The sequence below is a fragment of the Malania oleifera genome, chromosome 11 (genome assembly GCF_029873635.1).
Source record: "Malania oleifera isolate guangnan ecotype guangnan chromosome 11, ASM2987363v1, whole genome shotgun sequence".
NCBI classification, from domain to species: domain Eukaryota; kingdom Viridiplantae; phylum Streptophyta; class Magnoliopsida; order Santalales; family Ximeniaceae; genus Malania; species Malania oleifera.
In genome coordinates, this window is record NC_080427.1 from 64,601,932 (window position 1) to 64,608,016 (window position 6,085).

Consider the following 6,085-nt stretch of genomic DNA (forward strand, 5'->3'; position numbering starts at 1 on the left):
TCTTCTACTGCATGATTCCTCCACAAGACTTTTACCTGAGGAATCGCCCTATTACGTAACTCTTGCACTTTCCTATCCAGAATCTGTATTGGTACCTCCTCATATCCCAGTGAATCACTAAGCTCCAACTCATCATAACTGATGACATGAGAAGGATCTGGAACGTATTTCCTTAACATAGCCACATGGAATACGTTGTGGATCTTGGACAACATCGGAGTTAAAGCTAGCTGATAAGCTACCAGACCCACTTTATCTAGAATCTCAAATGGACCGATAAACCTAGGACTAAGTTTACCCTTCTTCCCAAAATGCATAACCCCTTTCATCGGAGCTATCTTCAGGAACACATGATTACCTATATCAAATTCTAGGTTCCTGCGGCAATTATCAGCGTAATTTTTCTGTCGGCTTTGTGCTGCACTAATCATGTCCCTGATAAGCCGAACCTTATCACGTGCTTGCTGCACAAACTCTGGCCCTACTACTCGCTACTCACCCACTTCATCCCAAAACAAAGGAGATCGACATCTCCTACCATATAGAGCCTTAAATGGTGTCATGCCAATGCTGGACTGGTAGCTATTATTATACGCAAATTCTACTAATGGCATGAACTGAGTCCAACTACCCCCAAAGTCTAGTACGCACGCACGGAGCATATCCTCTAATGTCTGTATCATCCTCTCAGTCTACCCATCTGACTGAGGATGGAATGCCGTACTAAATGATAACTGAGACCCCAGAGCCTCCTGCAGACTTCTCCAAAATCGTGATGTGAATCGTGGGTCTCGATTTGACACAATAGATATAGGCACCCCATGAGAACGTACTATCTTCTGAATGTAAATCTCCGCCAAACGGCTAAGGGAGTAGCTGATCTTGATAGGAATAAAGTGGGCGGTCTTCGTCAACCGATCAACAATCACCTAGATGACATTCTGGCTATGCAACACCGTCGGCAGTCCTAACACGAAGTTCATCGATATGTGATCCCACTTCCACTCCGGGATAAATAACGGCTGCAACTGCCCTGCCGGCTTCTGGTGCTCAGCTTTCACCTACTGGCATGTCAAACACTGCGCTACATACTCGTCGATCCCCCTCTTCATACCACTCCACCAGTACGACTCTCGCAGATCTCTATACATCTTCATACTACCGGGATGAACTGTATACAAAGATTTGTGAGCTTCCTCTAGAATGGTCTTCTTGATCTCAGTATCGGCAAGAACACATAATCTAGAACGGAACCGCAAAGCTCCGTCATTTGCAATACTAAACTCCTCCCCCTTCCCACTATGCACTCTGTCTATCGCCTTTGCTAATTCTGGATCCTCCTTTTGAGCGGCTTTAATTTTTTCCTGTAGAGTAGGTTGTACCACTAGGTTAGCAATACATACTGGGAGATCACTCTCTACTAACTCTATGCCGAGTCTCTCCAGATCCATCATGATCGAATGTTGGATCCCTATAGCCGCCAACATTGGCTCCTTGGATTTCCTACTCAACGCATCAGCTACCACGTTCATTTTCCCTGGGTGATAACTGATGGTACAATCAAAATCCTTAATCAGCTCCAACCACCTTCTCTGCCTCATATTTAGTTCCTTCTGCATGAAGAAATACTTTAAACTCTTGTGGTCAGAGAAAATCTCACACTGCTCGCCGTACAGATAATACCTCCAAATTTTCAATGCGTGCACCACAGCAGCTAATTCAATATCGTGGGAGGGTAGTTCTTTTCATATTCTTTTAACTACTAGGACGCATATGCAACTACCCTGTCATGCTGCATCAATATACAACCAAATCCTTTCAAGGACGCATCGCTGTAAATGGTATACCCCTCACCCCTAGATGGGATGATCAACACAGGCGTTGTGACTAACCTCTGCTTCAGCTCCTAAAAACTCTGCTCACAACCGTCATCCCACTAAAATCGGACATTCTTCCTCGTCAATCGTGTCAAGGGCCCTGACAAAGCTGAGAATCCCTTAACGAAACGATGATAATAGCTAGCTAGCCCCAAGAAACTCCTGATCTCCTGGACATTTCTCGGTCTAGCCTAATTCACTACTGCCTCAATCTTACTGGGATCCACAGAAATACCGTCTCCAGATATAATATGCCCCACGAACACGACCTTCTCCAGCCAAAATTCACATTTACTGAACTTGGCGTACAACTTCTTTTCCCAAAGTGTCTGCAAAACCTACCTCAAGTGCGTCTTATGCTCCTCATAGTTCCTAGAATAGACTAGTACATCATCAATAAAAACAACAACAAACTGGTCTAGGTATCGGTGGAAGACTCTATTCATCAAGTCCATAAATACCGCAGGAGCATTCCTCAATCCAAACGGCATAACGAGAAACTCGTAATGCCCGTACCGGGTCCTAAAAACCATCTTTGAGACATCTTCTGCCTTCACTTTCACCTGATGGTAGCCGGATCTAAGGTCAATCTTTGAATACACCCGTGTACCCTAGAGCTAGTCAAACAAATCGTCGATATAGGGTAGAGGATACTTGTTCTTGATGGTCACTTTATTAATCTCTCTGTAGTCTATACACATCCTCATAGTCCCCTCTTTCTTCTTCACAAATAGAATAAGAGCTCCCCACGAAGATACACTAGGTCGTATGAAGCCCTTATCAAGCAGATCTTGCAACTGATTTTTAAATTCTACCAACTCTACTGGCGCCATTCGATAAGGTACTTTGGAAATAGGTGATGTACCTGGAAGTAGATCTATGGAAAAATCTACCTCTCGATCGGGTGGCAAGCCTGGTAACTCATTTGGGAAAACATCTGTAAACTCCTTTACTACAAGCATGCTAGTAAGTTTCAATTCATTTTCTGACATCTCTTTCACCACAGCCACAAACCCCTGACACCCACTTAGTAATAGTCTCCTGGCCTGAATAGCTAAAACTAGCTGAGGCAGGGATTGTACTTGCGACCCTATGAACTTAAATTTTGCTTCCCCTAGAGATCTGAATATCACTTCTTGTGCACGACAATCTATGCTGGCAAAATTAGCTGCTAGCCAATCCATGCCAAATATAACATCAAACTCGTGCATGTCTAACACTATCAAATCAGCAAACAAAGTCTTTCCTTGAATATCAATTGGGCAACCTCGAAGCACTCTACTACACCTCACTACCAACCCAGTCGGTGTAGATACCAACAATTCAACATCTAATGACTGTGTTTCAGCCCCACATAATTTAACACACCCTAAAGACACGAACGAATGTGTAGCTCTAGAATCAAACAAAGCAATAACTTTAAAAGAAAGCATAATGACCATACCTGTCACCACGTCACCCGCCGTCTCAGCCTCACTCAGTGTCAGAGTAAACACCCTAACTGGTGCCGTATTCCTCTACTGACCCCCACGTGGCGCCTGATAGCCTCCTTGGTATGGTTTAGGAGCTGGAACCGCATCTGGTGGAGTAGGGCAGTCTCGTACCATGTGCCCCGATCTACTGCAGCGATAGCACACCGGAGTTGCATCTGGTGGGGTAGGATAATCTCGCACTATATGCCTCGATCTACCGCAGTGATAGCACACTACACCACCAGCTCGACACTCTCCCCAGTGCCTCCTACCACAACTCTGACAAACAGGAGGGCCTTGCCCTGTCTGCACCTCGCGTCCTCCTGTATCCTGCCTCCGCCCTATGCCATGATTTCCTCTCCTCCATTGGCCCGGTCTATGACCCTGCTGGTAGGCGGTAGATGCAGATCTCTTCCTCTGTCCCTGATCCTTTGCATCAAGACGCTCACCAACCTCTGCCAAGGCTGCCCTATCGACTAACTCAGCAAAGTTCTGGATCCACACTACTACTACCTGCTTGAATATACTCCGCCTCAAGCCTCTCTCAAACTGCCTCGCCTTCTTCACCTCATTAGGAACAATGTATGGGGCGAAACGAGAGAGCTCGATAAAACGTGCTGCATATTGCTGGACGGATAGCTATCTCTGCTTCAGACTCAGGAACTCTTCTACCTTAGCCTCCCTCACAGTAGCTAGAAAATACCTGTCAAAGAACATATCTTTAAACAGGTCCCATGTCATAGCTATCAAAGTCACCCTCTGCTGCTCCATTAGTTTTACCGCAGTCCACCACCTCTCAGCCTCTCTTGTCAATCTATAGGTGGCAAAGAGGACCCTCTGTTCCTCAGTACACTGCAATACAGTCAAGATTTTCTCGGTCTCCTGCATCCAGTTCTCAGTGGCTACAGGATCAACTCCGCCTGAGAACGCTAGAGGATTCATCTTTGTGAACTTCTCTATAGTGCACCCCTGGCCTGCAGATGGACCACTCTGCTCCCTCGAACTCCTAGTGATCTCAACCATAACTTTCTGAACCACGCTACGTAACACCGAGTCAGAGTCGGTCCCAACTGCACCTGATGGTCTTGCTCAATCATTGCCACTCGCATGGGCACTATTTCCTTCTGGATCCATCCTAGAAAATAATAGTTGCAATTCAGTAATCCTATCCTCACAATTTACCCACCTATCCTCACCACTTATCTCAACATTTCTAACTCATTTATAATCCCCAGTCTCACATTCTAGGAACACAACCCGACAATAGCTTACTATGATTTTCCTGAAATCGTCACCCTAGGAAAAACACAGAAACTACCATGGAAGTCCTGCCTCTAGACTGTAGAACAAAACCTAAAATCCTTTCCTAAACTCTGGTATTGTTCCTACTGCACTCTAAAGTTTACATAACCTAGCAACCTAGGCTCTGATACCAAGCTGTCACGACCTGCTCATTTATCCACATATTTTTTTTTATATATATTATCAATATCATATATCCCATATTCCAGCTCAGCAAGTCACAATCCACCTGGGCCTGTGGGCACCAGGGATATATTAGAACATAAAGAAGAAGCCTTAGCAGCAGAAAATATACAAACATGTACATCTCAATACCATATACCACAATATACCAGAGTTACTACAATCACTGTATTTTCATATATACATCCCAAAAATAAAACTTATGGACATTTCCATAAAATCCAACTGTCCCTACAAAATTTACCCTTCAAAAAGGGCAGATAGACCGTACTATATCAGCGGGGCTTTTCCCGCTCTCCTATCCGGGACTCCTGAAAAGTTAATAAGATTTAGGGGTTAAACACCTCTCAGTAAGGGAAATAAACTAATACTAGTGTGTGGCAACATGAGTATACCGTGTTCTACATATACCTTACATATCATATTTAGTACTGTTTATTAAATCTGGTAAAACATATGTATATCAAAACATGGCAGAACATACGACATTTCATAAGAATATCTCATCTCATATTATAATAATAACATAAAACAATCCTAGTAGGTTAGCTGACTGTTGTCATGTATTACCCCCACATGATTGGGTCGTGTGGCTCAAAGGCGGGACCTGACAATGGTTGGCCGACCACTGCCAAGTCAAACAGTAGTCTATAGGTCCAATGGGTCTACCCATTTTGGTCCGTACACGAGGTGCGATAACAGCACACTCCTTGAAAATAACCGCATCGACCATCCAATCTCACAAATATCATGATCACGAAGACCATAGACACATAGCAACAGTACCGTGCAAGTGCTAGCCTAGACCAAGCCAACCAGGTTTTGATATCATATACATATATTAAAATCATGATACATGGATAACTCATATCATTAATTATAAAATCATTCATATCATTTTTCATATATACATATATCATGAAAATCATCAGCCCGTACGCCGGTATTTTAAATTTTATCATAGCTCAGCCCGTACGCCGGCAAATCACATAACACAGCCCGTACGCTGGCAAATCACATAGCTCGGCCCGTACGCCGGCAAATCACATAGCACAGCCTGTACGCTGGCAAATCTCATCCACATAGCACGACCCGTACACCAGTAAATCACACACACACACACACACACACACACACACTCATACATATATATATCTCTGCCCATACACCGGTTTTCCATCATAGAAATCCATATCATCCCCATTCCCAGAAAATAGTATTTCGCAACATTTTTATACGCATGCCACACTG